The sequence below is a fragment of the Chamaea fasciata genome, unplaced genomic scaffold (assembly GCF_029207755.1).
Source record: "Chamaea fasciata isolate MVZ Bird 193981 ecotype frontalis unplaced genomic scaffold, bChaFas1.0.hap1 SCAF_32, whole genome shotgun sequence".
Taxonomy (NCBI): Eukaryota; Metazoa; Chordata; class Aves; order Passeriformes; family Sylviidae; genus Chamaea; species Chamaea fasciata.
The window spans coordinates 3082705-3095745 of record NW_027094117.1 but is presented as its reverse complement, the minus strand read 5'-3'; the positions used below and the strand labels follow the sequence as shown (position 1 = coordinate 3095745).

General features: G+C 53.2%; 1 pseudogene; it reads right to left on the bottom strand.

Moving 5' to 3' along the window:
* Positions 1-1594: 1594 nt before the first annotated feature.
* LOC136303334 (zinc finger protein 436-like) lies at positions 1595-9625 on the bottom strand (annotated as a pseudogene).
* Between the last annotated feature and the right edge of the window lie 3416 nt (positions 9626-13041).

The window sequence follows — 13041 nt, the reverse complement described above, 5'->3', positions numbered from 1 at the left end:
TCTTAGCTGCATCCAGACACAGCTTTGGATGCAGACAGTTGTAGCCTCAATCATAAGGGAAGGAGAAGAAGGCACTTTTCCGCCTGAAATTCAGAACATAATTTGGGACAATGCAAATGATTTTGAAAAGGAATTCCAATCCTGGTGGAAATTGGTCAACTTTACCTCTAACCCCAATACCAACACAGTTACAGCTTTTGTAAGAACCGTATGTAATGCCTTAGTGCACTTGATATTGTTCATGCAATCATAGCTCAAGACATTTGTTTGTACACAGAGCAAAAGATTTGTCGTTTTGAAGTACACCCTAAGGAAACTCCTGAAACAGTGCTTGTTGACACACTTGGCATCTATCATGGAAGCACACAGTTTAGTCAAGACCCCTTTTGCAAGATACACTCCCAAAGTTATTGACACCAGACGTACTACCCAAACAGCGGAAATTAGACCTGCAACAGCGGATTCATTTGAAATTGTTGGTTGCTTGTTTTGATTATTGTTGTTTCTTTTAATGATGTTAGGTTGTCATCAAAATTAAGCTTTTGTTTGAAACTTGTTATAACTTGAAGAAATTTGATGATTTGTTTTGAATATTTTGAAGAAATTGTTTTAATCAATATTGATTGATTTTGTTTTGTTTCTATTTTGTTTTTCTATTTTTTCCTCTTTCTCTCTCTTTCTTTCACACACACTCTCTACTGTCTCTGTTTTTTCCGGGATATGCTACTAACATGGACGAGTCCTGAAGACTTCACAAGACTACGGAAGCCTGCTGAAGGAGCTCTCTTGACAACAATCGTGAGTCCCGGGCTGGTGTAAGAGACGGTCCGAAGATCCCTCATCTGCCTCACCACCATGGTCAAGGACAGAGACTGAAACCCCTCAAAGGGACTTGAAAATCTCAAGACGGGAGTTGTGGCCTGGCTGAGCTGGGATGTTGGCCAAGTGCTGCCTGCAGGTGTGTTTGATGGAAAAACCCAGCACCCACATGGGAACATCAGAACCTGAGCAGAAACAAAGGGCAAGTCAGGGTGAAGTGACCGCGCCTGCTGACTCGTACTGGTCGACACCGTACCTGCTGACGACCGACTTGTTCTGAGTTCTCTAAATGAACACACTGCAATGATTTCCCCCGCCTGTTTGGCCAACTGCCTGTCGCTTCGGAGAGGACTATAAAAACCCTAGAGACTCCTGCTCACTTTTGAGATCTCCCCACTGGAGAAACTCACGTCTATAGGCATCTTCAAAAGCCTCGAGGACTCCACCCTCCATGCTGGTAGCTCCATCCCCGCGATGATTTGGGGGGATCATGTGTCCCTCCAAGCCCTGCTGTCACTCTGGTCCCAACCCAAGACGATCTCAGTGTACCCAATAAAGCTTCCCAGTTCACCGCAGTCCCAGGGAGCAGCTGGAGCAGCTGCTCCAGAACCTCCGCCAGGGTCTCCCAGCGCAGCCGGAGCCGCTGGGCCTGGGGTCCCCAAAGCCATCAGCAAGCCCCAAGGCCCTCCCAGGAACCCTCAACTCCCTCAAACCCAGCATCCCCCACAGCCCCTGCAAGTTCCCCCCATGGCACCGGCCATGGCCATGTCCCCACATGTCACTGGCCATGTCCCACCATGTCCTCACCCACGACTGTCTCCCCACCATGTTTCCATCCCTGTCATTGTCCCCCACGTCCTTATCTGTGCCCGTGTTCCCCTCGTGTCCCCATGCATGGCCACGTCCCACTCAAATGTCCATGTGCGCCCATGCCACTCTCCATGTCTCTGTCCCACCATGTCTATGTCTCCCCCATCATCCCAACCACATCTTAGCTCAATGTCTTTATTTTTACCCCACTGTTGGATATTTTAAATGCATGAAGAGAAATGAAAAGCAAATCAAGGCCAAAAGAAAAGGATTTCCCTGTCCATGCCGGCTGAGGATCCACGTGCTTGGGTCGGAGGGAAGAACCATTTTTGGAGGGATTCCCACCCCACTGCCTCCAAAATCTTGGTCTTGGCCCCAGATCATCACCATGTGGCTGCACAAGATGCCCCCGGGCAATAGGAAATCAAAATCGTGTGGAATCCCTGAGGTTGGAAAAGATCTCCAAGACCATCCAGTATTCCTTGATGCCACCAAAAGATAGGACTGAACGAAATAAAAAATTCTGGGGTTGAAAGTCAACAAATCCACTCTCCCCAAGGAATTCCCAATGTCAGTCTGCGTCACAAGGGATGTTTCTGCCCCTGTGTTCATCCAGGTGCCCACGGGGAGACAGGAAGATGTGGATCCCCCACAGCCAGGTGTCTTCCCAACACAGATCACCAGGACCATGGATCACCAGGGCTCTGCCCAACGGGTGTCACTGGGGATCATCCAACGCCGATCCTCCCATGGGGGATGGAGCTGGAGCAGCGCACGAAGCTCTTTCCGCACTCTGTGTGCTCTAAGGGCTTCCCTTAGTGGTGCCTCTGTTGGTGTCTGGTCACTTTAGATCTGTCTGAGAAGCCCTTCCCACACTCAGGACACTCGTAGGGCCTCTCCCCGGTGTGGATGCGCCGGTGCCTGATGAGGGTGGAGTTGTACTTGAAGCCCTTCCCGCAGTCGGGGCAGCGGAATAGCCTCTCATCCGTGTGAATCCGCTGATGTTGGAGGAGTTCGGAGCTCCTTACAAACCTCTTCCCACACTCAGGACACTCATAGGGCCTCTCCCCAGTGTGGATGTGCTGGTGGTATATCAGGTTTGAGCTCCATCCAAAGCTCTTCCCACAATCCAAGCAGGTGTAGGGCCCTTCCCCCGTGTGGATCACCTGGTGCCGGATCAGGTCATAGCTTCCTCTGAAGCTCTTCCCACATTCCCCACACTTGTAGGGCTTTTCCCCAGTGTGGATCCTCTGGTGTTCCCTCAGCTGGAATCTCTGGATGAAGCTCTTCCCACATACCCCACACTTGTAGGGCTTTTCCCCCGTGTGGATCCTCTGGTGTTTCCTCAGGCCGGAGCTGTACCTGAAGCTCTTCCCACATTCCACACATCCATAGGGCCGTTCCCCAGTGTGGAGCCTCTGGTGCTGCATAAGACTGCCCTTCTGGCCGAAGCTCATCCCACATCACCCACACTCACAGGGCCGTTCTCTGGTGTGGATCATCTGGTGTTTCAGCAGGTGGCCCTTCCGGCTGAAGCTTTTCCCACACTCCCCACACTTAAAGGTCCGTTCCCCGGTGTGGATTCTCTTGTGTTGGATCAGGTGGGAGCTCCAGGCGAAGCTCTTCCCACATTCCCCACACTCGTAGGGCCGTTCCCCAGTGTGGATCACCTGGTGCTGGATCAGGTGGCAGCTGTAGCTGAAACCCTTCCCACATTCCAGGCACCTGTGGGGCTTCTCCCCTCCATGAGGCTTCTCCACCAGCTCCGAGCTCCGGATGGATCTCCGGCCGCCCTCCTGGAACAGGGCGGGTCTCTCCTCCTCGCAGCTCCCTGGGCTGGGTTTGCAGCCCCTCCTCCTGCGGGATCTCCGGGGCTTTTCCTCCTTCTCCATATGGACACTCCTTGGGTATGACAAATCCTGGTTTGGGGAGAAAACAAGAGGAGAGTGCTTTAGGCTGGGGGTTTCTCCTTGCCCAAGTTCATCTCAGGAAGTCATTGCTACCTCGTGTCTGTAAGAACCTCCAAAACACCAAGATTCAGCGCACAAGTCCTCCAAACATCAAGATACAGATCAAAAACTCCACAAATACTGTACTTTACACCAAACTTTCTCCAAAATATAAAGATGCAGCCCCTTGCAATAAACCGCGATACCAACATTTAGGCCCAATAATACTCAGAAAAACCAAGATTCACTCCCACGAAAATGATGAAGACCCATGAAAGGAAGAAAGTGTCTTTACAAACAGATGCTGCGAATCTGTTTGGGGATAGGGCCAGGCACTTGGACATAAGGAAGGGACAGAAGAAACCATCACTTCCACAAAATGTTACTAACTGACCACACAGACTGCTGCTCAGCCAAGGTCCTGCTAAATCCATGAACATTGAGAAGAAGAACAAGGACATAATAGAGATATGAACATCGTTACCTATACAGAAGTGGGGTGCATATTAACGGAGGGTATGTAGTAGGTAGATTGGGAAGTCTGTACCTCCCAATACTTCAGCCAATGGGGAAAAGGAGAGGGAGATGCAGCCAGGAAAATTAGGATGGAAAGGAGACTGTGTGCTCCAACAGCTGTAGAGATCCCATGGGAAATGTCCCATAGCTTCTCCCTTTTTCTATAAATGAAATTACTTTTACAAGACTCCTCTGTCTTCTTTGTGGACACAAACCCCTGGTGATGTCAATTTTTCCACACACCTTGGGGCTCCTCTGGAATTCCTTCCACCGTCCGGGGCGGCGGGCAGTGAGTGGAGCTGAAGGTGCCTCACCCAGTTTGGGTGATCGGCTCCCTGGGGTGGCGGCGGCACCGGGGGTTTGACTGGGGACCCGAGAGTGTCCAGGAGACAGATCAGCAGTGACACATCAGGGGGGTCTGTGAAGAGTCGGCAGGGAGAGAGCACTGAAAATCTCATCAGTGAGGACACTGGGATCTTCAGGGAGTGAACATGGCAGGGCATCCATGGAGGGTGGAAAAGGGAAAGCCAGGAAGGCGTCCTGGCAAAAGGGATGATGATCCCGAAATATCTCTGAAGGGTCCCTTTGGAGAATGTTGAGGCAGTCTGCACATTCTCATTAATTACTCCCAGAGGTAATTAAGGACATGAACACCCAGCAAGGCAATAAAGGAAGTCCAGAAGGGATTTAGACAAGTGGGGATGGATGGCGTTGGTGTGCTGGGAAGGCACTGGGTGAAGGGGAGTCTGCAGGAATATGGTTAATGCAAGAAGCAGCAGGAGGAATCTCTGCAGTAAAAATAAGGATGATGGAAAAGAGGAGGAAGAGAAAAATACTGAGGACTGGGACATTTTTCAGCAGGGTCTTATCCTCTAAATTTGCCAGCTGCTGCAGATCCTTTGTGCCCCCAGTTTCCAGGAGAGGAAAACAAGGAGGTCAGGATCCCAGGGGGGTTCTCCGTGCTGGGGAGCGGCAGCAGCGGGCGCAGAGGTGCGGCACTGGGAGCACAGGCTGGGGGCCTGTGGGGAGCTGTGGGGCAGCCGGGGCTCAGCAGGAAGGAAGGAACAGCTGGGAAATGTGGATGGATCGAGATTCTCCTTTAAGGATTTTGTTTGGGTCGCTGGAGAAAGGAATGACTCTGCAGAAAGCTCAGCAGCTGTCAGAGGAGGAGCACCCACAGGCACTCAGGGGGGCTGCAGGAGCGGCACAAGAAGCCCCTGGAGCACTTGGGCACAAAGGCACAGCAGGTGAAGGCAAGAAGGGAGGAGGAAAAGGCCAAGCTGGAGGCAAAGGCCATGGCAGAGTTTCTACAGCCCCTGAGGGATGAACCCCAGCGCCCAAGGGGGCCCCAGCACCGAGGGGACGGGCTCGGCCACAAGCACCTGGCACAGGCATTGCCCTCCTCGGCGGGGGAGAGCCCACCCAAACAGCCCCTGGCAAGGAAGCAGGGTTCCATCTGCAGGCCACAAGGACACTGCAGGCACACACAGCAGCACCCTCAGCAGGAGCAAGTCCAGCCCTGCATGGACATGGATTCCTGGGGCTGCCAGAGCTCCCATTCCACCAGGGACCCACCACACTGCAGCCCTTGACAACATTCAGGCTGGGGCTGCATCCACATGAGGCCTTTCCTCATACACACAGGGGCCTCTCCATCCACTCTGGATCTTAGACCTAAGGGGGGAAAATCCCAAAAATGTCTTTGATTATTCAGGGGACAAGTGGGAAAGATGAGCAGCAGTGTTTTATCCAACAATTATCAGCAGATGTGGGGGATGAGTTTGAAATGCAGGAATTTTTACTTGTTCCTAATTGTGATTGTAATTTACTGGGAAGGGATTTGATGGGTAAATTGGGAATTAAAATTAATACTGTAAAAGATGATACAGAGGCCAGTTCTGTGGTACCTTTGTGTCAAATGTCTGGCAAGGCCTGTGCTGAAGTGAACCCACAAGTGTGGGCAGCGCCAGGGAAAGAGGGAAAATCAGATACCCAGCCTCTCCAAATGACTCTGCAGCAACTAGGACAAGTGGTGTCTAAAAGCAATCCCCTATTCCAGGGAGGGAAGGAAGGGCGTACAGCCTGTTATCCAGCCCCTGTTCAAGGCAGGGTTTTGGGAGCCAGGCATCTCTCCCTATAATGCTCCTCCTATGCTGCCAATCAAGAAATCAGATGGAATCCACAGAATGGTGCAGGACCTAAGAAGAAGAAATGAGATGATCAAACCCAGGCACCCCACAGTCTCAGATCCTTACACCATCTGGAACCAGGTTCCCTCCTCACACTGCTGCCATTCAGGACTTGATGTCAAAGATGCTTTGGGGGATGCCCACTGACACAGGATGCTGAACAGGAGTTGGCCTTTGAGCGGGAACAAGAAAGAGAAAGGAAATGGGAAAGACATGGACGGTCCTTCTGCAGGGATGCACAGAAGCACCAGCCTTATTGGGGCAAGCTTTACAGAAAATATCAAAAGAATTTACCTCACCCCCAGGGACAGGGGTAATGCAGGATGAGGATGACTTGCTCCAGTCAGGAGGACACGAAGTGGTAGAAGAAGCCTCTGTGGAATGGCTCCATTTTCAGGCTAAAAAGCATTTTGGAGTATTTGAAAGAAAAAGCGCAAAAGGTGGAGAAAGAAGTTAAATATTTGGGGCATTATTTGACTGAAGGTTTGTAGTGAATTGACCAACAGAAGGTCAAGGGAATCTCAGAAGTAACTTTACCCAGGATAAAAAGGAGCTGCAACAATTCTGAGGATTAATAGGGAATTGGAGGACTGGATTGAGGATTCTCTGTTCTACCCAGAACATTGTGTGGCATTTTAACCCCAGACAGCCTCAATGTTATGGTATGGACATGAGAAAGAGAACAAAACATGAGAAAATGAAAAAACGAAAATGATTGATGCCCCAGCCATGGCTCTCCCAGACTCCCAAAAGGAATTGGAATTGTCTGTGCATGTTAAACAGGCCACGACTGACCCCGCACTGAAGGCACCGGAGCAGCAGCCAGGGCTCCACAGCGGGGGAAGCCCCTGTGCCTGCCCACAGATCCTCTGCTGGATCTGTGGGTCAGACTGTAGAAAGTTTAGGGAAAATCCAGTAAAACTCACGTGTCATGGAATGATTTTCGCTGCACACCCAGGCTACGTGTAGATGAAATGGTTTCTGTTGCACATCCTGGCCAAAATCAAGTAATGCCTTGACTCTCTAACACTAAATGTATTATTGGAGAATTACTGTTTATCTCGCAGTTTCAGTGAAATGATTACACCATCAGAATAATCTCTCATAATAATCCTACTTTTAAATTGTCAGTTATGTTTGGACCAGGGGTGTGAGAAACAATTTTTAGTCCTAGGAGAAGAAGCAGAAAAAACTTGATGGCTTCGGAATGTTTTTGTGTATGTTTGTGGAAGGCACTTAGTGATGGCAAAATTTTGGTATGGGTTTTTCGATGTTCACCGTTAGGTTGCATTTTACAAAACCAGAAGAGCTTTAAAAGCGACCCTTTAACAGTAAACAGTGAAAAGAATTAAACAGCTAAATTCACAGTTAAAACAAAAGTAGATTGTAGGGAACCACATGAGAGTCATTCCATGGCTGCTCTGGAAGAGAAGCTTCCTTCCAGGCAGCCAGGAGAGGAGCTTTAGAAATGCAAATTAACACTGCTGGGGAAAAGTGTGGACAATGCACCAGGCTCTTCTTGCCCGGGGGAGGAATTGGGCTCATTCCCTCTGTCCCTCACCCCAAGCTCTGCCTGCTGGCACAGATGGAATTGGCACAGCCAAAGGCAGAGCCCACAGTGAGGAGATCTGACTCTGCAACACAAATTGCTTCAGCTGCAAAGGGAAATAGCAAATGGAGAATGTTGTGAAAACTTCACTAAAAGTAGTGGAGGGGAATCATCCCTCTCCCCACTCCAACATGTGCTCTCACTGTCTGTGTCACACAGGGAGCATTAGACCACTGGGGTGTTTGTGCTACCACAGGTTCAGAGAAATCACTTGGGAATCCAAGTGTGTGATGATTTAATCAGAGAAAAGAGATCAATTGATGCAGCCCTGGCTGGAGGGAGCACCCAAAAATGGGAAAAGATGAACGGCCATCAGAACAAATCCTGCAACACCATGGACCAGCCCCAGGGAACCCGAACCAATTCAGATCAGGGGCCAGAGAACCCACTGATCATTTCAATGGCAGAATTAGATTACAAGACGTCCACAAGACAGATCCAGCTCCTCAGTCTGGCTCACCAATCCACTCAAACGAAGAATGCAACATTTCACCGGGGGATGGGATCAGATTATATATTAGCAGAAGGAGGAGGACAGTGTGGAAAATTAAATGACTCAAGATGCTGTTGACAAATAGATGACAACAGAAAAGTGGTGAAACACTTAACAAAGGAAATAAGAAAGCAGCTCATGTGCCGGTCCAAACGTGGAAAGGATGGGAATGGGACACGGTTTCATGGTTCCCTGGCACACCATGGGTTAAACGAAGGCTCTTTCTCCTCTGTTGTGCTCCAGCAACTCTCATCTTTGGACCGTGCACAAACCTCGCTGAGGGCAGCTCATTCAGCAGCTGAGCAAGGGGATGCAGGTGGCAGCCAGGCCTCCTGATCCACACACGGCTACAAAAGGACAGGGAATGAGGGCACTGACAATAATCCCAAAGTCAAAGAGGACCCAGCAAGAAAAAACAGAGTGAATCAGTGAATCTGCTTGGTCATAGGGACAGGGACTTGGAGATAAGGAAGGAACGGGAGAAACCATCAGATTGAGAAAATGTTACTCATTGACATGGACTGCTGCTCAGCCAAGGTCCTGCGAAATTCCTTAACATCAAAAAGAAGAAAAAAGACTGAACAGAGCCATGAATATCGGATGTTATACAAAAGGGGGGGCATATTAACGAGGACATGCAGGCGGCGGATCGGGAAGTCGGAACTTTCCAAGGATCTTCGCCACTGGGCAAAGGGACAGGGAGATGCACAAGGGAAAATCAGGATAAAAAGGAGCCAGCGTAATACAACAACTGGAGAGACCCCGCGGCAAACGCCGCACGGCCTCTCCCTTTGTTCAGGAATAAAGTCACTTTTACAGGACTCCTCGGTCTCCTCCGGGGACAGAAACCTCTGGCCACGGGAATTTTCCCGCACAGCCCCGGGGACAGGGCGGCCACCTCCGTCCTACCCGCAGGAAGCGGGACGAGGCAGCGCTGCTCCGGCACCGGCTCCTGCCGAGGCAGCGGCGGGAAGGAGACCGCGGGCAGCCGCTCCCGCAGCGCCCTCAGGCCACGGGGAACACGGCGCCGACACGGCACAAGGAACCCGCCAGAGCCCCCTGCCGCCCCCTCCGCCCGCAGCCGGCCCCGAGCCCCGGCAGAACCGAGCGCGGCTCCCACCCGCGCTGGGGCCGCCTCCGAGCTCCGCCGCCGCCTCACCGGGCTCCGGCCGCTGCCGCCGCTCCCGGGCCCGCACACACGCTCCGCCAATGGCGCCTCTGCCGAGCCACGCCCGCCCGGGGGGCGGCCCCGGGGCCGGGCTTGGCCCCGCTCGGCCCAATCAGCGCGCGAGATTCTAGAGTGACGGCACACTCCAATAATGGCAGCGAGCCAGGGGCGGGCTCTGCACACGCCCCATGCCCGCCCCGCGCTCTCAGGCCCCGCCCCCGGGCTGTGTGAGGGGAAAGCCGCAGATGAGGAGCAGCGCTGGGACGGGCCCGGGCCCGAGTCGGGATTGAGCTGGAAACACAAACAAACTTCTCCGCACCTCCCGGCCCGCCTTTCCCAGCCCCGCGTGTTCCCCGGCACCGGCTCCGAGGAAAGCCGTGAGTTCTCCTGGCCCTAATTATGAGCATGAAGTGCATGGCTTTGATTTCGCCAAATAAAAGGGAAAACCCCCCAGGCCCTTGGGCTGAGTGGAGGAGGGGAGAGATTTCTGGCAGAAACTTCCAAAAATCTTTTTTCCTGAGGCTGGGAAGAACAAACCAAACCCAAGCGAGGTGGGTCCCATCCCTCAGCATCGCCCCCCTGCCGTCCCAGCTGAAGCCCTCGCCGGCTGCTCCGGGCTGGATGGGCAGACTGGGAGCGCTGGGAAGGGGCCCCGGCTCAGGGCGCAGCCCCCGGGGCAGCCCCACGGCCCCCACGGCAGCTCCAAGGCTCCGCCAGCCCGGACGGGACGTGGGAGGGGGAGCAGGGAAGGGACGGGGCTGCCGGCGCCGGGGGAACACGAGGGACACCGGGGGCACTTCGCAAGGATTCAGTAAAAACCCCAAAATTATAAAGAATACAAAAACAGCAGCAACAGTGGCACCCTAAATACTGATGGAGGACATGCAGGGTCATTCCACAAAAGGCTCTGAATTGGAAGGGACCCACAAGGATCGAGTCCAACCCTTAAGGTAATGGTACCTGTGGGGTTAAATCACACATTGGCATTATTGGCACCTTGCCCCAACCAAGGTCACATCCACATGGAAGCACTTGTTTGTGGTCTGTATTCAGTGTTATACCAATATAGATATAAAAGCTTAGTGTATAAATACAGTGTTAGAAGAATGCATTTGAAATCTATTTCCACAGTGTTATACCTGTGTATATACATATATATACAGGCTTAGTGTATAAATGTGTAGTGCAAGAGAAACAGGATGAGTCCTGGAGTGGCTGCAGAAGGAGAAAGGAACCCCCAGCCCCAGCACAGGCAGCCACACGTCAGCTTCCACATCACGTCCTATTCCTGCAGGTTCATCTCCTGGAGACCAGGCACTGAGGTGACCCTGAGACCAAACAGGGTGAGATGTTGATGAGATCAGGTACTGAGGTGACCCTGAGGGTCAGTGCAAGGCAGACACTGCGCCTGAGGAAGGACATCCCAGGGTTTGGAAAAGGGGCAAAGCTGTGACTGCCCAGCACAGAGAAGGTGCTTTGTCCATCCCCTGTCACAGGCGAGTTTGGGGTCTGTTGCACAGGTAAGGCATTGGATTTGAGCAGGTCACACTCCCAAAATGATTCTCAGCCAGGTATACACACTCTGCATTGCCCAGGACAGGAACCCTGCAAGGAGGAGCAGAGACAATGCTGGCACACAAAAGGACACTTCCTGTCCCATCCCCTGTCCATCCGCACATGCCCCGACATGCCCCCCAGGTCCTGCTCGGCTCCCTGGGACTCACCAGGAGTTGAAGCTGCTGCCGTCCTCCCACTGAAGCTGCTGTCCCCGTCTGCGAAGCCCAAGCCAGCAAGTGACGTTCCCACTGAGGCAGAACAGGAACCGCTGGGAAGTGGAGAGGAGCCAGCAGTGGGAGCTGCACCCCCAGCCCAGGAGCCCCCAGGCTCCCCTCGGCCACCCCACACCCTCCCAGCCCCTCACTCACCATTTCCTCATCCCTGAGCACGGCCAGGGAGGCCCCGAGCTCAGAGCACTGAGCCTGACCCTGATCCCAGGTGCGCTCATCCTTCGAGAGGAAGTGGCACATCCCATTGTACCCAACCCACCCAGCAGGACAGGCCAGCAGCTGCGGAGTGTCAGGAACAACTGGAGTATTTCCTTGTCTTCCCCCTGCAGAGGGAAGAGGAGAAGGTCCAGGATTCCCCTCCACAGGCAATAGGGACCCTGCTGTGCCCCCAGGGGCTGGGCTGAGGCAGCTGCCCCTCCCTTACCTGACAGCACAGCCAAGGCCGGCACCAAAGCCAGGACCAGGATCACGAGCAGAGCCAGGACCAGAGTGACCTTGGGATGGGATATGAACCTCTCCCCTGGAGCAGTAAAGAGCCTCTGGCTGTGAGGACGGGGCTGTCCTGAGCGCGCCCAGCCCTCACATCCCCCCACCCAACACCCGGGGGACACAGGAGGGACCCCCCATTCTGCGGGGGGTCCCCAGGTCACTTGAAAGCCAGGGCTGGGGCTGAGAGAGGCGGGCAGATCCCGGTGGTGCAGTTTGGGAGATGTGGAAGTGAAAGTGACAGAGGGAGTGTGAGGGGACAGGGGGACAGGGGGAAAGGGGGAATATTAGGGAATTCACCTGGGTCCCCTCCTCAGACCCCCCTGGATCTCCCTGGACTGCCCTGACACCCTCCATGGCCACGCACTGTGGGACCCCCGGGCCGGGCTGTGCTGAGCTCTGGGGCCCTGCACTCAAACTCTGCCTGGAACTTGCTGGGTTTGTCCCAAAGCAGGGGAAGCAGCGGGAGCAGTGGATCCAATTTTTCTTGTGGGGAGGGGTTCCTAACCCTGGGCCGGTAGATCCCCAGTTAGCTCTGATTGCTGGCAGCACCAGGGGCCGTTCCTGAATCTGCTTGCAGTCTCAGGTAATGGTGCAGAACAAGGCTGTTGTTCTACGGCAACAGGTGTTGGAGTGTCCAGGTTTCAGAGCAAGGACCAGAGAAGGCTCTTTTCCATATGGTTTCTCAGAGATCTTTATTCCCGAAGAGAGGGGGGACGAAAAAGAGATCGAACAAAGCCTGTGTGCTCACCTTTCAACTGGGGGATAGAGAGCGCGAAGCAGAAAGGTGATTGACCCCAGGCTGGACTGACAGGTATTTCTCTATAACATAGGGCAGGGTCAGGGGGAAAATGGACAGCTGACCAAAGCTTCCAGAGCAAGGGCAGGGTCAGGAGAGATGGACAGAGGGACAGGGGGGGAGATACCTTTGGATGGTACCTGATTTATTGGGGGGAGAAGCAGGGATGAACCATTGGGATCCAACTCCAAAACAGCTTAACAAAACCCACCACCAGAGGTTCCCATCCCCAGGGGAGTAGGACTGGGCACTGGGACTCCAATCCCTGATTCCAAATCTCTTCTCCTCTCCTCTCCTCTCCTCTCCTCTCCTCTCCTCTCCTCTCCTCTCCTCTCCTCTCCTCTCCTCTCCTCTCCTCTCCTCTCCTCTCCTCTCCTCTCCTCTCCTCTCCTCTCCTCTCCTCTCCTCTCCTCTCC